This window comes from Myodes glareolus, chromosome 23, assembly GCF_982192425.1.
Source record: "Myodes glareolus chromosome 23, mMyoGla1.1, whole genome shotgun sequence".
Lineage (NCBI taxonomy): Eukaryota > Metazoa > Chordata > Mammalia > Rodentia > Cricetidae > Myodes > Myodes glareolus.
Genome location: NC_142048.1, coordinates 57,729,577 through 57,744,163, shown reverse-complemented (window position 1 = coordinate 57,744,163; position 14,587 = coordinate 57,729,577).

The following is a 14,587-nucleotide window of genomic DNA, read 5'->3' as shown; positions in this document are numbered from 1 at the left end:
GAGTGGGACCTGAGCTCCCAGGCTATCAGGCTGTTATTGTTACACACCGGGAATGGAAAGGATTCTGGGATGAAGAAGACCCAGACCCAGCCTTGTCACTGGAGTTTACAGGCAGGGGTGTTAAAGTCCATCCATACACAAGGACCCACTAGCTAGAAAATGACCACTGAAGGTATGTGGTCCTAGAGCGGATGGCATCCCTGTGGAGTGGGTGGCGTGAACAGATGGAAGAAGGAACATAGGGAACTTTGTAGAAGGCTCGTCCCTTCACTGGGCCATGTGACCCCTATCCTCTCCTTGTCTGCTAGATGCAAATGCAGGAAAGACTTTGTGGCTTAAAATGTGACATGCAACAAATAAGACATGTTCTATTGGATTGCAGAATGTGCATTCAGCTTGCTACCATATACCTATCATCTCTAAGCTCCTCTCCAACATTTACAATACTCTTTGCAAAGTCTTATATGCTGAACACGGCACATACATGTGGGACTTGTGTAGTTTAAAAACCTGGAGAAAGACTGTAAGAGGATCAGTGAATTGGCTGAGAGATTGCATGTCATGGTGACTTCAGAAGTGACACCCATAAAGTCTCACTAACATGACTGCCCAAGTGTGAGCTGACCAAGGGTGATAATGGACATGACAAAGTGGACTGGAAAAAAAATCCCTGAGGCCTCAATCTTACACAGAGAACTATGGGTAACTGAGGGAAGCTGGGAGCAGGCGATGTGGTCTTCCCCGGGGAGGAGCATATCAAATGGGTTGTCCAGGACCAAATGCTCAGTTCTGAAATCATACACACAATTAATATGAGATGGACTGAGCAGGTCACATGTTCGAATATACATGCCTATGCTCATGCATAAGTGCATGCAATAGCAATTACTGAAATAAGAGATCATGAATTTGATGGAGACCAGTGAGGAGCATGTGAGGAGAATTTGGAAGGAGGAAAAGGAATGGAGAGACGTAATTACATTATAGTCTTAAAAATAAAAATAATAGAAAAAAGACGGAGGAACAGCTTTAATTTGGAGGACATCAGTGGTCATGTCTCTGGGAAGGGACCTGTCTTGGGTTTCTATTGCTGCAATGAAACGCCATAGCCAAAAAGCAAATTGGGGAGGAAATGGTTAATTTGACTTTATTTGTTGGTCATCACTGAAGGAAGTCAGGGCAGGAACCTGGAGGCAGGAACTGATGCAGAGGCCATGGAGGGGTGCTGTTTACTGGATTGCTCAGCCTGCTTTCTTATAGAACCCAGGACCAGAAGCCTGGGTAAGGCACCGCCCACCATGGCCTGAACCCTCCCCCCCGCTGATCACTAATTGAGAAAATGCCTTACAGTTGGATCTCAGGGAGGCATTTCCCCAACGGAGGCTCCTTCCTCTGATGACTCTAGCTTGTGTCAAATTGACACACAACATCAACCAGTACAGGGTCTTTTGGGATCCCACAACACATCATTACATCCTTCAGCAAACTTAACTCACCAAGTCAGAATTATTTCATTGAGTTGCAGACATCCAGAGCTTGTGGCTGGTTGATCTTACACCACATCCAAGAACAGTCCAGGTCTTAGCTGATAAGACACAGGCTCCGAGCCTTGGGCTCGGAACATCGAGCGGTGTGTGACAAGAACCACGCTGAAGAACAATGTGTCCTGGCCCCTCCCGATGCTGCGGAAAACAAGACCCAAAGCTCTTGAAGGCTGCAGCTCTCCATGGCACACGGTGGCACCCAGAAGTGGCCACTTCCTGTGGAATCCCTACGAATACACAGAGAAGGATGAGACAGAAAGGTGCAGGGCCCTGTCAGTCAGCCCTGGGCCTGGCAGTTCCACCAATAGCAATCAAGACGAAATGAGAAAGAAGCTAACACTTAGCTGCCGCGAAGCTGCCACAGGTGAGACCTGCAGCCATGAGCAGGGCTTGGAAAAGCCCTCACTGTGTGTGCCAGCTCTGTGAGACTCTGTATCCTGGGGACCCATCACCTGCCTCACACACAGATGCTGCCTGCTTTTGAAGAAGCCAGAGGGATGAACACCATAGACTCCAAAGCCAGTGAAGAGAAGTCTGGATTATCCTGACGTCACCTGCTGGGGACTGTCATATGTCTCAGTATGGCTGCAGCTTGTGCCTTCCTATCTCCATTGCTGCTACCCTTGTTCGATGTCACTGTCCTTGATCTGCCTTAGTGCAGCCATTCTGGGGGGGGGGGGGGGTCTGGAGGCCAGAGAGGTAGCTCTGTGGTAGAGCAGGGCTTGTTTAGTGTGATGTTAGTGGGGGCTAGATTCAGATGTCAGTGGTGGACAGAGGGGGAGACTCCAGAACTGTATTGCTCCATGCCACCTGCCCAGCTCTGAAACTTTAATAGATGCCAGTTTTTGCATCTTCTGCTCCTACCGTCTCAGACTGCAAGGCTGGCCGTACCCGATGCCTCTGTCTTCCATAACTCTATGTAGATCCCCTGAGATCCTTGTTGACCTTACAGCAAGCTTCTGATCCCCCTTCCAGCAAGGCATTTCTGCACCCTGAGATCACCTCATCCTCTCCAGTGCAACGGGTCAACTAAATCTGACACCACTGGGCAAAGAGTGGAACTGTGTGGCTTACAAATAAACTTAACAGATAGAGAGTATGCCAAACACGAAGATACCTTGGGTTCCATCCCCAGTACTGTGTGAGCCAGGTAATCTCAGCTCACAGGAGGACTGGAAGCCTAGGGCATCATCAGGTCCGCACCGAGTTCTAGAACACCCAGGGACACAAGATGTGCGAGACTGGATCTCAGAGAAAGCAAGGAAGAGCCGTTTTCTCAATAACGGGCTTTTCCTTCTTTCTTTTAAAAATGTTTTGCTTCTCCTTAATTTGCTCTGTGTGCACAAGTGCACTCATGTATCAGTACACTTGTGTGTGTGGACACACACTGCTAGTGAGCACCTGCCAGGACACACTTGTGCAGACCAGAGGGTAGTGTTGGGGAGTCATTCCCTTCCTGCATCTTGTTTTTGAAGCAGGACTTCAAAAAAAAAAGCCAGACTTCTCTGGCTTCTGCCACACTGTGTATTCCAAGTTAAGCAGGCTGTGACCTGTGCAATTCCCCTTTCTCCACCTCCCACCCCTCTGTAGGAGGACTGGGATCGCGGACACACACCACCACCTCTTCTCATGGGAGTTTCGGACGTTAAACTCGGGACTTCCAGCTTATGTAGCAAACACTTTTACTCAATTAGCCATCACCTCTCTGACCCGCCTTCCCTTTTTCTCTTCCACAAGGTCCAACCCAGTTTCAAATGCAAATAACAAACTCGATAACCCTACTGAGAGAGGACAAGCCACAGGACATCACTATGATGGCGGTGCTGGGGTGGGGATTGAGTGCCGGGACCACACTGCAAATTGTGGAAAGGAAATTAAGAGAAAGAAAGGAAGGAGATAAGACCTTAACGCTGGGAAGGTGTCAGGAAGGTGTTGGTCGGCCTGTCCCTAACAAATGTAGCCAAAAAGACTAGAGAGACGGGCAGTGCACCCTGGTAAGGAAGAGGGGAGAGTTCAAATGAACAGATGAGATAAGCGGGCAGCATTTATGGAAGCTCAGGACTTTGTCTGCATGTGTCTGCCCCCCCGAGAATGTCTGTGCATGTGGAGGCAGGCAGAGAGCTAGGTGCTCAATTCAGGGATAGGAACGGAGCTGGAAGAAAAGAGTGTGAGGATGCTGGGCCTCACTCCAGCCAAGGGAAGGAGAATACCACACATGCAGACCCCCGGGGCATCCCTGCCCAGCTCTCTGGACACATCACCAGCCACGATAACCCTACACACAAGTGTCACACCTTCCCAGGGAGAGTCTCTACACCTGAGACGCAGTGCAAGCAACAAGGTACCCTGGCCCGGGCAAGTTCAACACATCTAGCGGGATCAGAGGCCACGACTGCAGACAAATCCCCACGGAGCTCATAGCGTCATAGCAATGACCTGAGTACGTCTCATGGCGCAGTTTGCAGGCTCTACTTCACAAAGGGAAGATTTATTCGTTTAAAGTTCACAGAGCCAGGCAAACACGGAGATAAGTGGAGCCTGGCTGTAGAAGGAGTATGCCCCACCCAGAACTGTTTGAGTTTTGAGGTTTTTGTTGCCTGTCAACATTTCCCAACCCGCTGGTGATGTCACTGATCTCCAAGTTACAATTCCAAGGTCCAAGACTGCCCACCTGTCCTCCAGGACATCCTGTGATTGCCTCAAGTGTTGAACCTCCACCGGGCATATGGCACCCCAAGATCAAACAAGGGATTTAAACAAATTGACGTCAGATCTCATCCTACATGAATGAAAATGAGGTCGGATAGGCAAACCAACGCATCTTTTAGAATGAGACATGTGAGAAATGGTCTTCCAGATACTTCTGCCACGTTAGACATCGCTTAATCAAAATCAATGAACCCCACTGTGTGCAGTTCGGAGAGAGTGCATAAACAGACTGCCCAAAGCGGCCTGCCCAGTGGCCTCCTGAGCAAAACCCAGTCAGAAGCAGAAAACAAGCAACTTGGCTCCAGGTCAAGTCCAAACTTGTAATCCGAGCAGCAAGGGTGGGTGTGTTTTCAGCGGGAGCAGGTCAACTAGGGAAAAGGTGATGTTTACCCCAGGCTGCAAGAATTCACTCCATCCCAACAGCTGACCCAGCAGCAGCCTGGTGCCCGCGGTGCAGGAGCCTCTGGCTCTGGCTCCTTTGGGTCTGGGTTAAAGGAAAAGTTAGGCAACCATAGGGGTAGGGGGTGGGGGAGAGGCAATGAGAGCCTGAAAATCCACAGGCGCTGTGCCTGGCTCAGCAGGACCAGAACGCAGGCAAATAAGGAGGAAGGGGACAGGTGTCGGGGCCGGAGGTCACAGAAGCCCAATTACGGTGGGCTGGCCCAGATGGGCGCTCAGTGTGCTATGTAGGAGTCCGCAACCAATGACCTTTATAGGGGACTGAGGGAAGCTCCTCTGTGAGGTTTCACAGCCTGAAGCTGTTGAGGGGTCGCTTCTGTTCCCCAAATCCGCCATTGGTTGAGTTGTTTGAACTGGATTTCCACGAATCTCTCCAGCGCAACTGCTTTGGAGGCACATACAGGCTTTAAACCGAAATCTACCCTTGCTGGGCCACGGAGACAGGAACAAATCTGGACTTTAGCATCCAAGTGCCCATGCCGTGTCTGACGTCCGTGATGGTGCCTGGACTTGAGAGGACCAGAGACTCCCGAGTACATGCAGCCTCGCAAGTCACTTGTTGCAGTTTGATGAGTGGAAAGGGGCTAGTAGTTTGCACGCAGGGGCTTACAGCTTCTGTGGGCTCGCTGCCTAGGGAACAGTTCTCTGCTTAGGCTTAGGGCGGTGCGGGGGCGGTGTGGGGGCGAGGGGTGGTCACTGAGGCTGCGCGGGGACGCTTGATTATCTAGGGACTCAAAAAATCAGAACACAGTAAAGCCTTCCCTTGCAAAACTGGACTGTTTTCTCTTCATGCAGAAAAAGGTCAGTCATTTTGTAAGCCTCATCCCAGGGGCACAACTGCCCATGAGGTATCTCAGCGCTGTTTGGAAAAGGCTGGGACTAGCTCTTACTTTTTCTTATCAGTTCAAGTGTTTCCTGGCAGATAAGCTGTGGACTGAGTCAAAGATTTCAGAAAAAGGTAACCCACCAGAGAGATCTGTTTGTTTGCTTGTTTGTTTTCCACAGAGAAAGGTCTTTCCACGTTCCTAACCTTGAAAGCGCCCTTGGGAAGGGTCATAGCTTTAAGGGTGAAACCCTTGATCTAACCAGGAGAATACACTTTGTGATATCTGGAGAACCATCGTCCTGAGGTGCCTTGCATTGACTGCATTCTATCTTGGATTTTACCAGAGAGGTACTTTTTAAAATACATGTTTCCTGTCTATAAGAAGGAAGCCACCTTGCTTTTCTCCTTACTCTGGTTTCACTGTCTATTTTTATCTTACTGCATGGACATTTTGTAAGATACCCTATGTTCTTTTTGGAAGAGGCATAAATAAGTTACTTGAATACAGCAGAAATCAAAACAAACACCAGCCCTCCTGAGACCAAGTCCAGGAATATAGAGCCTTCAAGTTTCTGAGTACTCCTTTATTCAATCACTTATTTGCTAGGTAAATAAGTAATCCGTGAGAGCCTGCCCCAAGCTGGCCACGCCACTCCAGGTTGGGTTGCTCCACACCAGCCGAAATATCTGGAACACTCTGGGGAGCGGATATCCTCGAAGGGAAACTGAGGCAGGTGCCTGACCAGAGCTGGGAAACTAGTGGTACCAGGAATAGAGAAGGGTATGTGCTCCTGTAGCTTAGGGACACCCTAAACGAGGCAGTGACATTAAATGGGGGAAGAATGCAGGGAATGTGTGTGGCCCTCTGCACACGTAGGGGCCTTCTAAGGAAAGACAGGTATCCATGCTATGGATAGGACACCCCCCCACACACATACCTGTCCCTTGGGTCTCTGTACCTTGATGTTTAAATTGCCTCCACTGCTTTCATGAGGCAGGTACAAAGTCACAGACCTTTAGGCTGACCATCTTTGCCCCAGGAATCCTGACGCTGTGTCCAGCAGGTACTCTTATGGGTAAACCCTTGAACAAAGCATTCTTTACTGTTTCCAGCTACTGGGTCTCTGGTTCTCTTTCCCCAACTCTGTGATAGGCAATCCACCATCAATGTGAATACACCACAACCCTGACAAAGCCCCCAGCCGTGCTCGGGCCTACCCTTCTACGCTTCTGAACAACAGTGGAGAAGGTCCTTCTGGGCCCCAACTCTCTATGAAATCAGCAGCCAGGCCTCCCGGCCTCACCTGCCCAGACATACAGAGCAGCTGCCCTGAGCTCAGACTGGGTCTTCTCCACAGAAGACCTGGATATACATGGACTTGCATGGCCTTGAGGCTGTGGAAGATTGACTTCATGATCATCTCAAAGTGAAACTCAAAGTCCTTAGCAAGTGTTTCCAAAGAAGTCTTGTGCCATACCATTGATTGGTTATTCAGAGTCACATTTCCCATGATGCCTAGAGCCTCTCTTCTCTCACTCAAATAGCAATGGGAAAACTCCCAGAGCACCCCAAACCTCAGCCTCCATTTTTCTCCTCTTACAGAGAGACTGAGAGTTGGGTGCTTGGAACTGGGACGTGACTGGATCAGAGGGGTGACTACACCATATGTGGCCATGCTTAGCTCACTAGTTATTACCAGAGTCATATTTTCACAGAAGGCTGAAACACAGAGACAAAACACAAGTGCAATGATGGTGACTCCAGCCTTTAGGTTCAGGGGACAGGGATCTGACAAAGTGTCATCCCCCCCACCTCAGCTGCCTGCACACAGCAATCAGCACTTCACCATCATGCCTTCCGGGAAACCCTGTGCGAAACTTGCTGCCAGAGGAGAGCACACGTCAGCAGTTGCACGTGGATCTCACCATTCACAAAACAAACCCTGAGTCTGATGCCGGATTGGCTCCCACCCCGCGGCACCACTGATGCAGGAAGAACCAGACCCACTTCCACCCCGTGGTGCCGCTGCTGGTAGAGGCAAGCACAGCCTATCTTATTTTTTCTATAGGAGGCAAAACCGTGAGGCAGCAGTGTGTTCCGGTGTTCAACTTCATCGTTCCTCCAATAAGAATGATCATTTTAAGTGTTTGAGGAGGAAGAGGCAGAGAGATGCCTCAGCGGGTACAGACCCTTCCCTATAAGCCCGACGCCCCGAATTTTGAGCCGTGGAACCCGGGATGAAAGAGGGAACTGAGACCTCTGTCCCTAGATGTGTCTGCGTGTCTGAATGTGTAGTGACGCACCCCTCCCTTGTCCCCACAAGGCAGGTGACATGGTTGTTTCACATTACAGAATCGATCCCATGTTAATTGCCAGTCTTATAAGAGAATGCAATTAGGAACTCTGGCATGCCATCCCTGCAGCTATGTCAAGACATGTTTTCCACCCTGCTAAGATTTCATAAAAGTGACATGTGCTATCAGCTGGTGCTGTGACCCATTGGTCCCTAGGAGTGCCCTGGAAGTACCCTGTGGCCTCATATACAGGCCTGAGTGCTTCCTCCACCTGCTGGCAGACAGCCTGGGCCAAGATGTGGGTACCAGGAGGTGATGGACATTGACCCCCAACTGAAGGCCTCCCTATCTTCTCATCCTTATTAGCATTGTGCCAGAGCTGCCCAACTAGAGACTGCTTCAGCCTGGCCCACAGCAGCATATTGTGGGCACACTTCTGTACACATGGCACAGAGCAAAAGCCACCTCAGTATCTGATGGTGCCCAGCTATTTCAGATGGCGGCAGGGGTAAGTGCTTTTCTGCCTTTAGTCCTAAACACCCATGACTGCTACCCACAGTGTATTTTCACCCTGTACTGGGTTTTCCTGCCCTTGTTACCACACCAAAGTTCTCCCATTGACTCATACTCAATCAATATAATTTAAAATTTCTTAAAGGTATTTGTGATCTGGGTACTACTTAATGCTGTAGCTAAATGTATTTTGATACTTTGAACTTATTGCCACAGGGTAAAGTTCATGGTCTGTCCCAGAGCCTCTGGGATGGGAAATGTCAGTGTCTGGTCTTGAAGCATTTGTCTGTACTTAAAAATCAAACTAGGGCCAAGGGGTCTAGATCAGAGGTCCAGGGTTCGCCTACCATGCCCAAGTCCCTAGGGTTGAATTCCAACTCGAGAAAACAATAAGTGGGTAAATAAATAAGTAAAATAAGCACCCCCCAAAATGGAGCTGCAGCATGAGTCATAAGACAGAATGTTTTGTGAGACCACGTCACACCACACCTGGGTGTTTGCCCTAGAGAAACAGAACTAGGTCTCCAGAGGAGAACCTACTCTGGAGCGTGTGTGGCAACTCTAGACATAATTGCCCCACACTTGAACAACCAAAGTGTCTCTCCACAGGTGAATGAATGAAGACGCTCTAGGCCTTATGGTCATTGACTACAACTCAGCCGTGAAAGGGAGTGTGCTCACAGGCCACGGCTTCAATGACTCTTAAAGGCACTCCGGTGAGTAAAATAAAGCCAGCCAGTCCTTAGAGCCCCGTATCTGAGGATGACAGCCTTGAGAAGACAGATTGGCAGTGAGGCTCCCTAGTGATGGTTGCCAAGTCCAGGGTGGTGCAGAGGGGGTCCAATCAGAGCAGTGGCCGGAGGGTGTTTGGGACGAAGGAATTGTTTAGAACCCTAATTGTGATAGAGCACACCTATCCGTATGTGTACCCAGATTGACAGACGTACATGCCAAAAGAAACCAGTCTGCCTTCTGCGTGGCTGAAGGGCGCGTGTGCCAGAGAACAGATACTTGAGGAGCCTAGAAGGTGTGCTTTGAAAGGCTGTGGAGGGCTTCCAGAATAACTCTGAGTGCAATGAGGAAACCAGAGAGTTGTAATCAGTCAAAAAAAAAAGTGATTAGATTTGGGTTTTAGCAGGACCGTTCTGTTACCAGGGCAGATGGACGGGAGGTGACTCTGGAGGGAAGGAAAGCAGTATTTTTATCACAAGGGATCAGTTACAAAGAAAGGTCACAAATTCAACTCTTTACACTTGGAGTGAGAGGTAAGATGTTGGGGCAACGATGCCCATGGGGGCTGAATATACAGCTCTCCATAAAGACATCTGAGCTTGCAATAATAACAGGTTGATAGCCGATGCTTGATGAACAACATGTAAGACCAGTGAGGGGCATAGAATTTTGGGTTTGAACTGAGGACAATAAAAATATCTAAAGAGAAAAGAGAACAAGATGAGCAGCCAGAGGACAGGGCGCGGCAGGTAGCTGCCGTGTTCCCAAAGCTTGTGGAAAGCAGGAAGGAGCCTGCAGGATCCTCCACCATCACGAAAACTCCAGAGTGTCTTGAGCTGATCGAGTCCAATGAGTCCCTGAGCTTACAAGGGATTCCATTGACAGAATGGTGTTCACCACAAGAAAGCTGTGTTACCCAGGCTAGAGTCTCACTTCTCAACTGAGGAGCCACCTGGGAGTCCTCCTGGAGTACTACCAAGCCATAGCTGGGAATACAACCCACACCCCCACTGTGGAACCCACAGCAAAGCCTCTTAGAAGATTATGCTGTTCACCCTTGCTTACTTCTCTTTGGTGGGGAAAATCGCCCTCTGTCCAACCAGAGTAAGACAGAAAAGAGTGAACTCGGTCCACTCTCCCATTCATTCACAGCGGCTTCCAGTCCGTTGATCAGCTCCTCGGCTCCTTCCACACCCAGCAGACCTCAAGCGCTGCCCTTGAACTACCTTAAAGCCTGAGTTGAGTTCCCAGACAGACTTCTTGCCCTGCCCTTAACCTCCCCATCTTCTTTCTCCAAATACTGGCCATTTGCTCGCTGGGATTCGGGTTACACATTAGACACGGGATTTCCCACAAACGCGGCAACTCATACAGGTTTCCCAGCAGCCTGAAAACTGGAGAACATAACCCTCTTATCAATCTGTGAGCATTTCAAAAGCTGAAAATAAGTCCAGTGACATGGCCAACGCCGTCTTTCTCCCAGAATAAAGTGGACACCCCGCGTCTGAGTCCTAAATCACACCTTCTTTTCTAAGTAAAGCTGAAGAATGAGAATCAGGGCACTACAAGCATTGCAGCCTTGCTCTTTGGTTCAAAGACACACTAAGAACTCCGAGGGAAATATAGTTAAAGGGGTAAGCATTAAATAGAGAGCTAAGCTTGCAGCATCAAGCGGAGAATGGAGCCTGGTTTTGAATAAGGAGAGGTGCTGGCCACAGACAATGAAGCCTGCACAGTAGTGACACCGGAAAGATGAGGACTCCTAGCGTGAGAGCCCCTGAGCCCATCTTGGTAGAAGCAGGGGTGTTCACTTCTGGAGGAGACTGCAGGCTGGGGTCCTAAGGATCTGATGGGAACACACCCCAGAGAGCCTGTGAGCTGTGGAATTCCAGTGGTGCTGGTGGGCTGGAGCCACAGCCAGGGACCTCCACAACCTTCCAGCCAGGAAGTGGGGTGCTTCTCCAAATGTGCTGGGAGTATGGGAGACTCCAGGGGAGATAACTCATTCTTCAAGAGCTTCTGGGATGGGGATTTGGCTGCCTTGACTCCAGAGAACCTCCATATGAGAGCTGGCTTAAAAGCTGGACCTCAGGCATGGTGGTGCCAGCGAGGGTAAAGAGGAGACAAGGGAATACAGATGATAGGGGTGAAGGCAGAGGATCAAGGGTGTGCGATGTGGGTGTGGCCTCACTGCTGGCAGTGCAGAAGACGACATCACTGGGAACTGACAAAGCTGTCCACACCAGAACTACAACACAGAAGGGCTAGCTTCAGACCACACTCCTGTGAGCACAAAGGTCTCTGTGCACGCACCCAAGAGGCATCTGGGAATCCAGACACACACCCCTGCTAGCTATGTGACATCTCCACATAGCCAGGTGCTGGAGCCCTGAAGGATGATGGGCTGTCAAGCTTGGAGCTCTGTGTGTAGCCTCCACATTTAAGTCCCGAAGCTTTACACATCGAAAGGGAGATGATAGATGAGTTACTGCTGCATGGATTAGGATGACGGAAGCTGTACCGTCCCGTGGTAAGATCCCAGTTCTCGGGCTGGAGAGGTGGCTCAGTAGTTAAGAGCATTGTCTGCTCTTCCAAAGGTCCTGAGTTCAATTCCCAGCAACCACATGGTGGCTCGCAATCATCTGAAATAAGATCATCTGTATAGATAATAAATAAATAAATACTAAAAAAAAATTCCAGTTCTCAGAAAGGTATATATGTGAGAAGCTATGGAACCAGCTGTTCTTTATCCTCAGAGGCTGAGGCAGAGCCCTGTCCAAATGGCCTCTTTTTCCATGGGTCCTACAGCAACATTTTTAAGAGACTTCTCTTCAATGTCGCTCACTTCTTCCAACAGGTGTGCCAGGTTTTCTTCTTTGAGACCATCTAGTCCTGCCAGGCCTTGATGACGAACTCTTCACAAGCATAGCTATTGGCCCCTGATAGTGGGAGGTTCTGTCCTGGTCTTCCAATCTTAGGGGAACTGTTCTCAGATCTAGTCATCAGTGACCCAGAGAACTTATTTTTCTGCCCCTTCACACTGGCTCCTGAGCACACAATTGGCTCATTTCAAGCTTCAAGTTCTCCTATTAAACAGGCAAAAACCATGACAGTTTGACTATTTTGTACGTATGCGCGGTTTAGGATTCAAGGCAATCAAAACAGCAAGCAAGAGAATAAAACGCTATGGAACTCAATGCGATCTCAAATGCACGGTTATCCATCAAACCAAATGGTAGAAATTAACCTGATGTGAAGCCCCTTCCCCCAACATTAAAGTCCAGAAATCAGTAGGGATTCTGAGCAGAGGGCTCTATTCTACTTATTTTCCAAGTTTTGTCTTTTAAGATAAATCCATAAATGAAATCATAACAGTGTTAGAAGAAGGGAAACGAGGAACAGCAGCCGAGTAGAAGTGGTAGGTCTTCCCAAGATGAGGCCCGGATACTTTCCTGAATAAGAAGCACTTCCCAGTGGGGTTTGCAAGCCTGATGTAAGTAGATGAGGCCTTCACTTCAGCTGGAGTGGAATGGGGCTCAGACACAGAGGCTGTGCTCCATGCTGCCAGTTCGGGATGACTCCCACAAACCCATAGGACATTGCCCCTCTGCACCCAGGGCAGCCATGTGTTTCCAGGGAAATGCATCCTTCCTGAACAGCTGTACTCACTTGGGGTTCATGCCCTGGATACCCCCAGTATTGGTATTGAGTCGCTCTGCATTCTGCCTCATGAGGCTCCGTCTTGGAAAAGCAAATTCCCTTCAGGTGTCATAATAAAAGGTATACATCACGAGAAAAGCAGTGTGGATGAAGATGCCAGCAGGTATCCAATACAGTCCCAAGGTGTGGTTGCCACTTTTCTTACTGTGACAAAATGTCTGGCAAGCAACACAAAAGATGGGACTGGGGGGGTGGCTTTACAACTACAGTATGTGTGCCACAAGAATGAGGGCAGAACTCAGTTTCCCAGAGATAGGTGTGGGGGCCTGCTACAAGTCTGTGGTCCCTGAACTCAGTCACTCTTGGGTTGAGCATCTTCACGGGAGTAGGCAGCAGGGTAGAGCTGCCCCTCCCATGGTGGCCAGTAAACACACAGAGAGAGAATAGCAATATTTCATTTGTAGTTTTATAAATAAAGTTTGCCTGAAGTTCAGAGAGTAAAACAGTCACACTGGTCAGCCTTACAGACCAGGCAGTGGTGACACACACCTTTAATACCAGTAGCCACACTAGTTTGCCATAAAAACAGGGTGGTGGTGGTGCACAACCTTTAATCCCAGCCCTAGAGAGGAATATAAGATGGGAGGAAACAGCTCTCACACAGTCTTATTCTGAGGATTCCTGGAGGCAGGATCGCCATTTTGTACTGAGGTAGAGGTAAGAGTCAGTGGCTGGCTGTTTTGCTTTTTTGACCTTCAGGTTGAACCCCAATATCTGACTCTGGGTTTAATTAATCGTGCTACAAGAGGGCCCAGAGATAAAAAAGATGCAGGTCTCTGGGGACCATTACCTCCAAGAAGAACCCACCTCCTTTCCAGGACTTCCCAGTAATGCCATCAAGCTATGAGGCCACCAAAGAGGCCTGAAGACTCATTCACCTACACAAAGCCCAGAGGGCTGGTATGTGAGCCTGAGGGACATCTCAGTCCCAAACCATACACAAAGCTTGAGAAGCCAGCACTCAAACAGCCCTTTGGTAAGCACCAGGGTTTTAGAGATTTAGAGATGACAAAAACAAAAACAAAACAAACAAACAAACAAACAAAAAAATCCACTGTTTTCCTTTCCGTTTCCATGAATGGGTTCTGCAGACGCGGTAACTGCTGGGTGGGGGTGAGGGGCTGCGGCTGATTGCCTCTCCTCTGCACAAAGCAAAAAGCTCTCTTGGCCTGGGCTGCTGTGAACCTTTACTGAGGCGAGGAGGCCGCCCTGAACCAAGAGAGCCAGGAAGTCTCCGTAATGCAGTTATCAGCTCCTGGGAAAACCTCCCTAGCTTGGCGGCTGGCCCAGGCAAGCGTGGGGAGGTGGCTCTGGCCTTCCTGCCGCCTCGCCCACTGCTGAGCAGCAGCAGTTGCCGTTTGAGGAAGAGGCCGCACAGGAAACAGATGTGTACACGGGCAGAAGAAACCAGCACCGGCCCTGCGCGAAGCAGCCCAGCCTCCATTCATAAAAACAGAACCGAGGGCCAATCCCAGGCAGAGGAACACGCCAAGCTGATAGTGGCAGCAAGGAGCAAGCGAAAGGGCTGGCCCAGGAGGAAGCAAACAATAATCAAACACCCCATTTGAGCCAGGGAGATAGCCTAGGAAATTGCACCCATAAAGGGAAGGAGCTACAATCAGGAGGGGGAGGAGAGGAAGGAGTAGAAGAGAAAACAGCACAAGCCAAGAGGTACCAGCAAAATAAAACTTTGGTGGGCACCGGCTGGCTGTGAAGGGCAGCCTCCTCCTCTGTGGCAAGCAGAAGAAAGCCCCATGTTTAAAAGCAAAACAAACCAAACAAAGGAATA